This window comes from Amblyomma maculatum, chromosome 3 (assembly GCF_055883805.1).
Source record: "Amblyomma maculatum isolate TAMU_Amacu chromosome 3, ASM5588380v1, whole genome shotgun sequence".
NCBI lineage: Eukaryota > Metazoa > Arthropoda > Arachnida > Ixodida > Ixodidae > Amblyomma > Amblyomma maculatum.
Window position 1 is genome coordinate 51975031 of NC_139346.1, and position 9477 is coordinate 51984507.

The 9477-nt window shown below is 40.4% G+C and overlaps 1 long non-coding RNA gene across 1 annotated transcript; it reads left to right on the forward strand.

Moving 5' to 3' along the window:
* The first annotated feature begins 1974 nt into the window (after window positions 1-1974).
* LOC146194755 (uncharacterized) lies at window positions 1975-8779 on the forward strand. The gene is made up of 3 exons (XR_014705475.1): window positions 1975-1984; window positions 3532-3642; window positions 8677-8779. It is a non-coding gene; the product is annotated as an uncharacterized LOC146194755 (long non-coding RNA).
* Window positions 8780-9477: the final 698 nt, after the last annotated feature.

Consider the following 9477-nt stretch of genomic DNA (forward strand, 5'->3'; position numbering starts at 1 on the left):
GTCAAAGTAGCCGAGGAGTTCTATACGGATCTCTACAGTAGCCAAAGTAGTCAGGACCGTAATGAGATCGGCGGTAGGGAAAAAGTCAGACGTTCCACCAGTGACGAAGGACGCGGTCAAGAAAGCACTAGAAACAATGAAAAGGGGGAAATCAGCTGGGGAGAATCAGATAACTACAGATTTGCTGAAGGACGGGGGGGGGGGGATATGGTGCTATGGCCACCCTGTATACGCAGTGCCTGGTGTCATCAACGGTACCGGAACCATGGAAGAACGCAAACATTATCCTCATTCACAAGAGAGGGGACTCTAAGGACCTTAAAAATTACAGACCAATCAGCTTACTGTCTGTTACGTATAAGGTATTTACTAAGGTAATCACTAATAGAATCAGGACAACCTTAGACTGCAATCAAGCAAAGGATCAAGCAGGGTTTCGGAAACGGTACTCTACTATCGATCATATCCATACCATCAATCAGGTTAGAGAAAAATTCTCGGAATATAACCAGCCCTTATACATAGCATTCATTGATTACGAAAAAGCATTTGACTCAGTTGAAACCTCGGCGGTGATGCAGGCATTGCGAAATCAGGGGGTAGACGAGTCGTACGTGAAAGTGCTGGAAGATATATATAGTGGCTGCACAGCAACCATAGTTCTGCATAAAGAAAGTAGCAAAATTCCCATAAAGAAAGGTGTTAGGCAAGGAGACACAATCTCCCCAGTACTATTCACAGCTTGTTTAGAGGAAGTATTCAGAGACTTGGAATGGGAGCAGTTAGGGATAAGGGTAGATGGAGAATACCTCAGTAATCTGCGATTTGCTGATGACATTGCCTTGCTAAGCAACTCGGGGGATGAACTGCAAATAATGATTGATGACCTAGACAGAAAAAGTAGAAAGGTAGGCTTGAAAATCAATATGCAGAAGACTAAGGTAATGTTCAACAGCCTCGGGAAGGAACAGCAGTTTATATTAGGTAGCGAAATACTGGAAGTAGTAGGCGAATATGTCTACTTAGGACAGGTAGTAACCGCAGATCCGGACCATGAAAAGGAAATAACAAGAAGAATAAGATTGGGATGGAGCGCATTTGGCAAGCACTCGCAGATTATGACTAGCAGCTTACCGGTATCGCTCAAGAGGAAAGTATACAACAGTTGCATCTTGCCTGTACTCACCTATGGGGCTGAAACGTGGAAGCTAACCAAGCGAGTTCTACTTAAGTTGAGGACAACCCACAGGGCTATGGAACGAAAAATGGTAGGGGTAACATTAAGAGATAGAAAGCGTGCAGAGTGGGTCAGAAAAATGACTCAAGTTACCGACATTCTAGTGGAAATTAAGAAGAAGAAATGGACATGGGCAGGACATGTAGTGCGAAGACAGGATAACCGATGGTCGCTGAGGGTAACAAACTGGATTCCAAGGGAAGGAAAGCGTAGCAGGGGGCGGCAGAAAGTTAGGTGGGCGGATGAGATTAAGAAGTTCGCAGGGGCCAAGTGGATGCAGCTAGCACAGAGCCGGGTTAAGGGGAGAAATATGGGAGAAGCCTTCGCCCTGCAGTGGGTATAATCAGGCTGATGATGATGATGGTGATGATGATGATGATGATGATGATGAATTTATGAGAGGTGAGAGTTGGAAGAAAAAAAAAACCTTTACTGCAACTATAGATGAAGCCACAGCTGGACTCAATTGCTGTATGAAGCTGCTATAACATTCCTAGCGAGCTAATTTGTATGGCACCAAGAGTCTGCATACTAATATGGCCTGAATATCAGTATTATATCATTAAAATAGATAGAACGAAATGAAGGCAATAAGCTACATAAAGTCAAAGGAGACTGAAGAAGGATTGAGGTGCAGCTGCAGTCTGCCAGTGGATGTTTTGACAAGTGAACTTGTCAATGTCTGGGCAGTGGTGTAGTTTGTTTTTGCTTCCCAAGGACTAAGGCGAGCAGGGAAGGAACAAAAAGGTGCTGCCTTGGATATGGCCTTATATTAGCATGTAACTTGAGATCCCATAACCTGAAGAAAATAAAAATTTGGCAGCAGGAGTTAAAGAGCAGTGCATTGTACAAGACAGATAGATGATCTCTTAACCTGAAGAAAATAAACAAATGTTGCTGCAGCACTTAAAGAGCAGTGCATTGTACACAATGAATAGGCGTAAGAAGCAGGTTGGATGTTTGCATGTGTTTGTAGGAGAAAATTGATGATTTTGTAGGTGAATTGCATAGGCCAACTTAGCTGCGAATAGCAGTAGGTACTGTGAGAAACAGATCGCACCGAAGGCAGGGAAGAAAAAGATGGAGGTTCTAGGAAGGCATTGCTGAGGAGTCTGGAGGGTGACATTAAGAAAGGAATAAATAAAGCAGAAAGGAGAGATTTTAACAGAATGAATTATGTTACGCCGCACATGCAAGGAATGAAATGCCAAAAGAAAAGAGACAAATGCAAGACAAAGTGACAAGCACCAACAAACGTTTCAAAAAGCAATGCAGCTCATACTGTAGAGGGGGAACAGTTTTGAAAAAACAGTTGATGAATAGAATAGAGGAATAGAAGATTGTTTGTAGCGCAGGTCATCCTTTAACGCATAAAAAAAATGCATATTGACATATTAACGTTATTTACAGGGAAACTTGGTAGACTTGGTAGTTTCTGAACAATATTCCCCTCTAGATACCTTCACCACAACTGCAAGGTATGCAAGGACCAATATATGTATCGTGTGGCTTGGTAATACACCTTTCCTCTCATGCACACACATATTGGGTTTCCTGAAGAATGTATTTCATTAATCTTAGTTGCCATTTTTCTTGTGATATTTGGCAATTGCAGCATCCACAGCAGTGTTAAGACTGCCATTCAGTGGAGAACATGAAGGCATGCTGAAAAAAATTGGATTGCTCAAAATATGTGGCAGCCACTTAGCAGCGGATGCAAAAGAGCAAGGTGTCTATGTGTTTGCAATGTCAGTGCGTGAAAACTATAAGTGGTTAGAATTTTGAGAGCCCTCCACTATTGTGTGTCTCATAGCCTGAGTCGCTTTGGGGTATTAAATGCCCTAAACCATAAAGAAAAGAAATGTTTGACATCAGTGTGAAGTGGCTGAACTGAAAATCATTATACCATTCATAAACTCTGACTACAAGGCCACTTCTTGCCTGGAACATCATTACGACTTGTAAGTGTACAAAATTAATGCAAAGCAATTCGGGAGAAATGGCAGTCTAGATCACGCCGTGCACTGATGCAGTGAGGTTTCATTGTCACTGCACTATCATGCTTTACTCATGAAGTGCTTCCTTGGCAACGGTTTACTTAACAATTTGATATTATTCAGAGAAATATAGGAGCAGATGCCTACTGCGGTCCTAGTTTCTAACATATGGCTGTGATTTGGAGCACTTCCTGAGTGGATATTGTAATCATGCAAGTCTGCTGCTGCATGCAGTAACTGTTGCAAGTTAACATCTCTCCTTTATTTTGCCTTTTTTTTATACTGGTCTCTTTGCAGTTCCTGTATGACTCAACCTTATTGAGAACGATGGGCTTATGGCAGTGCAACAGGGACATGAAAGTGGTTCTCCAGGCTGATGCATTGGTATTGTCCCAAGACACAAGAAATGTGAGTAGTTGCAATATCGAATAAATTGCAAGATTGAGTCATGCACTTTACATTGTTCATAGAAGTAGCAATAGTGGACCGAGCAAGATGGGCTCATAGGCAGCAAGTGGGAGTGAAAGGTGCTTTATGAGAATGATGAGTGTGAATAAAAGCTTATATTGGCCATAGTTGTTTTAGGCATTGGTTTTATGATAACTGAGCTGATATTGGATATGTCTAACCTATTCGAGCATATCCGATTGGGGATGGGGAACATCCAGAATTTGGCCCCCTGGGCCCCCAAATTTCACTTCATCAGTTGCGACCAAAGTCGATTTTGATATTCAGCTTTAACCGAGAATGACAACTTTTGTGTATAAATGATGAGTGATACCTTCAGTGATATCACTACTGGGTGCACGGTAGAAGTAGGTGGTAGAATAGAGAAGATACCGGTAAGCTGTCTAATGAGACTAAATATTTGACTAAGAAATGCCAAAGTATAAAAGCTTCCAAACCAATCGACAATAAAACTGGCAGAGCTATCAAAGGTAATCAACACGTACAAAGTGTCCGACGTAAGCAAGTATTACATAAAGAAAATTGAGCATGTTTTAAAGAACGGGCAGCCTTAAAACGGTGAATCTATGTATCATCCGAAGTAGTCAGGACAGCAAGATTGGCTGTTGTAAAAATCAATCAGACGTTCCACCAGTGACGAAGAACGAGATTGAGAAAGCTTTAGAAACTATGAAAAGGGGGAAAGGAGCTGGGAAGGATCAGGTAACCACAGATTTGTTGTAGACTGGAGGGATACCATGCTAGGAAAGCTAGCCATCCTTTAAGTGTAAGGCCTGAGTCATCAACAGAACTGGAATCATGGAAGATTGTTAACACTATCTTAATTCATAAAAAGGGGAAGTCAAGGACTTGAAAATTATAGACCAATCAGCTTACTATCTGGTAAATATAAGGTTTTACTAAGGCAATGGCTAACAAAATTAGGTCAACCTTAGACATTTGTCAAGCAAAAGATCAAGCAGGTTTTCGGAAAGGGTACTACACTTTACTATCGATCATATCCATACCATAGCAAAACATACATTTCAGTTAGTTGGTACATCTTCGAAAACTTTACCAGTGCTGCGATAGGGGACAGAGAGCAGGAACAACAAACGCTACTAAGTGAAGATTATTTGAAAAATACACAGCTATTATACCGACAAGACAACCAGAAGTGCATGTGCTACTCCTCCCCCCCCAAAAAAAAAATATATATTAGGAATCCAGGTAAGAACTTTTAGCCGTCTATATTTACTTAAGGGATGGTTATGTACGTGTTGCTGTTCTTGTACACCTAATAGGCATCATGCAGTTCCCATGTCAGTTGATCTTGACGTCTGAATAACTTTCGCTCTTTAAAAAAAGAGGTGTGCATGCTTTTTTATTTGACACATTAGGCACACTTGGTTTGTTCAGGTGAGTTTCAGTAATGTAGGGCTAAATTTGACGAAGGAGCACTATTCAAAGGCGTTTTATGTTGGCGTAAGTGCGTGTTCATGAATTTCCCGGTTTGGTCTATATAGTTCTTGCCAAACCTAAAAGGTATGTCAGTGACCACTCCCGCTTCATACGGCACAAACTGCAACTCATGTTCCACTTGGCAGGCATTTTTCCTTTTGCTTCATTTTTGTTTTCATTCTCTGGCTCTTCAGTCAACAACAGCAGAAATTCTTGCTAGCTTATTAGGAGCTGGAAACAGCAATATAATGCCAACTTGTTTACGCCTATGGGATAACTGTTTGATGTATGATGTCACTGCATACTTCTTTTTCTTTTTGCTGGAAGGCCCCTGTGGATCATGTTTACCAAACGACTATCTTTTTCAGGATTTTATTGCAAGCATTTCAAGTGATTCGGAAAGCCGGCTAACCTGAGCCTATGGACCTGCTGCTTGAAACTTGTGTCTAGCATGGACGCATGATTTATTAATAGCTGATCCTAAGCATGCCATTGCTATGCCGCACTTGATTATCTTCAAATGTCCTGAATAATAAATAAAGGCTTTTCTGACCACTGTAGGAAGGAACAACAAACATGATCTTCGTTCCCTTCCATTCAAACATTCAGGAATTGGGGCTAATTTCTGGTATTTTGACTTTTTTCCAAATTTTGATGTTTACTTCCAAAATACGAAATAAAATCAGCTCCAATCTTGGCTGTTGGAAAAGAAGGAAGATCAAATTTGTTGGTTCTTTCTACATATGTCTGAAAAGCCTTTACTTAGTTATCATTTAGAGCATTCGAAGATAGTTAAGTGCGGCATAGCAATGCCATGCTTATCAGCGATTACTAAATCATGCATCCACGATACAAACAGAAGTTTCAAGCAGCAGGTCCAAAGGCTAAAGTTAGCCGGCTTCCCAGATGACACGATAACACTTGCTTGCAATAAAATCCTGAAAAAGATTGTCGTTTGGTAAACATGATCCACAGGGGCCTTCCAGTAGAGATAAAAAGAGTTATGCAGTGATACCACGCATCCATCATTTATCCCATAGGCTTAAACAAGTTGGCACTAGATATGCGGTTGAGGTATTATTTTCGGCTCCTAATAAGGTAGGAAAATTTTGTGCTTTTTTTGACAGAAGAGCCAGAGAATGAAAGCAAAAAAGAACAAAAAATAGCCGGCCAAGTGGAATATGAGTGGCGTTTTGTGCCATGTGAAGAGGGCGTGGTCTATGACATACCTTTTAGATGCGTCAAGAACTGTAATATGGGCCAGACCGAGAAATTTATTAAAACGCAAAATGTCTTTGAATGGTGCTCCTTCACCAAATTTAGCACAGCATTACTGAGACTCACCTGAACAAGCCAAGTGTGTCTAATGTGTCAAAAAAAGCATGTGCTCCTCTTTTTAACCGGGCAAAAGTTATATTCAGATATCAAGATGAATTGACATTGTATGAAGCCTATTGACAAGAACAGCAACACGTGCATAAGCATCTGTTCAGTAAATACACATGAATTAAATTTCGTATTCGGATATATAACTAATGTCTCTTCTTTTTTTTTCTTTTTTTTACGGGGTAAGGAGCAAGCGCTTGCACTTTTGGTTGTCTTTCGTGAGTATATTGTGTATTTATCACATAAACTGCAGTTGTTAGTAGCGCTTCTCCTTCCTTCGCATCTTTGTCCCCTGTCGCAGCACTGGTATTAGAACAGAATAGCTGATAGAAAAATGCTCGGTATACAACCAGACCTTACACATAGCATTCTTTGATAGAGAATAAGCATTTGACCCAATAGAAACCTCTGCAATCGTGCAGGCATTGCTCACTGCAGAATCTTGGTGTAGACAAACTGTATGTGAAAGTACTGAAATATATCTGTAGTGGCTGTATAGCAACCATTATTCTGCATGAAAGAGGTAGCAAAATTGCAATACAAAAGAGGTGTTAGGGAGGAGACACGACTTCGTTAGTACTATTCACAGCTTGCTTCGAGGAAGTATTCAGACTTGTAATGGGAGCATTTAGGGATAACAGTTGATGGGAACCACCGAAGTGATCTACAATTTGCTGATGACGTTGCATTGTTAAGTAATTCAGGGGATGAACTACAAAAGAAGTTTGGTGACCTAGGCAGGGAAAGCAGAAAGAAAAGTAGGCCTGGAAATCAATATGCAGAAGACTAAAGTACTGTCTAGCAGCCTCGAGAAGGAACAGCTGTTTACAATGGGCAATGAAGCACTGGAAATGGTAGGCGAATATGTCTACTTAGGACAGGTAATAACTGCAGATCCGGACCATGAAAGGGAATTACCTAGGAGAACAAGACTGTAATGGAGTGTATTTGGCAAGTACTAGCAGATTTGACTCGCAGCTTACCGAAGAGTCAGAAAAATAGCTAAAGTTAATGACATTCGAGTAAAAATCAAGAAGAAATGGACATGTGCCGGGCATGTATTGTGGAAATAGGATAACTGATTGTTGCTTAGGGTAACAAACGATTTCAACTACTGGAAAGCATAGCAGGGGATGGTAGAAAGTTAGGTGGGTGGATGAGGTGTACTTTGCGGGGGTCAAATGAATGCAGCTGGTACAGGAAAGAGCTAATTGGAAAAATATGGAGATATGCCTTTGCCCTTCAGTTGGTATAGGCTGGCTGATGGTGCTGTCTAATGTAATTTGAGTATGACCAATTTAGATGACCACATGGTGATTGGGAACCTCCACAATTCGGCCACCTGGACCTCCAAAATTTGATGAAAATCAATGTATGACCTAATTCGAGTATGCCGAATTCTGGGCATAGCTTCAAACAAACTCAGGTCCCATCTGAAATTTAAATTCTATCAATTTTGTCAAAATTGGTGCCTAATGTTATTTGAGTGTGACCAATTCTGTGATGACTTTAAAATTTAGGTAGGCCATGTCGAAAACTTGGCCAACCTCTGGATTCCTGAAATTTGACCTCATCCAAATTTATCCATATTTTATGTCTAGCTTAATTTCAGTATAGCTGACTCAGTTGTGATTACCAGATTCAATGGGCCACTCCTGGATTTTGGTTTCTTGATTCCCATAATTTCAACGATAGAAAGGGCAACTAAGTAGTGGTTCTAGGCTACAAAACACAGGACTCATAATGGAACGAGGCACGGAACTTGAATGCTTCTGAATTTCGTCACATGATCAGGCTTAAATGCATTACTGTAATCTTTTATTCTAGCGCTGTGGCTGAAGCACCATTAGAGGGAAACTCCCTAGTGGTGGAATTGCTCCTCTGATATCGTGACATGAATGTGTGGCCATCTACTAGGGCAATGCATACATTTTAGTCACAGTTTGTCAGCTTCCAGATCATATCACCTTCAGGTAAGTTTATTCCTGCTCTCAGTATTTTTACTGACGCAGCTCTGGTTTTTGGTGGACAGTGAGCAGTAGGATGCTCAGAAGACCTCATTGTCAGCTTTCATAGTGCCTTGTTCTTTCTAAACCAAGCCTGGACCAAAACCTTAAATTTGGCATATTTTTGTGTCTTTATGTACAGACATCCAAGCTGCATGCATCTTTTGCTTGCTGTCCAAACATCTGGATCAACCGAGAGCAGAGGGAGCAACTTCTGTGCCTTTGGTGAGTTAAGCTAGCATTATGCTGTACACAGTGTGTGCTAATTGGAATATTTTTTTGGTATTTAGACCCTCATATACTGTTGAAAGAAATCGTAGTCTCATTTCATTTGTAATATTTGTAATTATTATGTGGAGCCTGAAAGATGCATTTTAGATTTGGACGCATGTTATTTTGTATTTTTGCACATATTATTCGAGCACAGCTATGCAAAAACATTTGAAGATAGTAATCACATTCCTCTGTGCATGAGAATGAAGCATCAGTTTTGATGGTACATTCCTCTTCAGGACTAAGTTCCAATGGTAATGTGCATAAGTAGAAATCTTTAATTATATATGTGACCAGGACCCATACTAGATCTGGCTATTGGTAAAACATATTTTATTCAGTAGGATTTTTGCACTCAATAAAAAAATGCCTTCTACATATAGATGCCTGAAGAGGGACAAAAACCAAGGTACTTAAAGCAGTGCCACAATGTTCCACACATTTGTTTCTGATCTGGCTGTTCGAAACACTGCACTGAATATGATAGCCAGTCAAAATTGAATAAAAGGGCTTATAGACTGGAATTAAAAAAGAAAAACCTTAGACTTAGACAGTTTTTTTACATAAATTTTGAAGATGGGCTGCTTTGTTGTGCCTTGCAGGTTCTAAAGTGTGAAATATTTTATCAAACTGCAGTAACAGCTTTTGCTGATACAAATTTGTAAGCCAG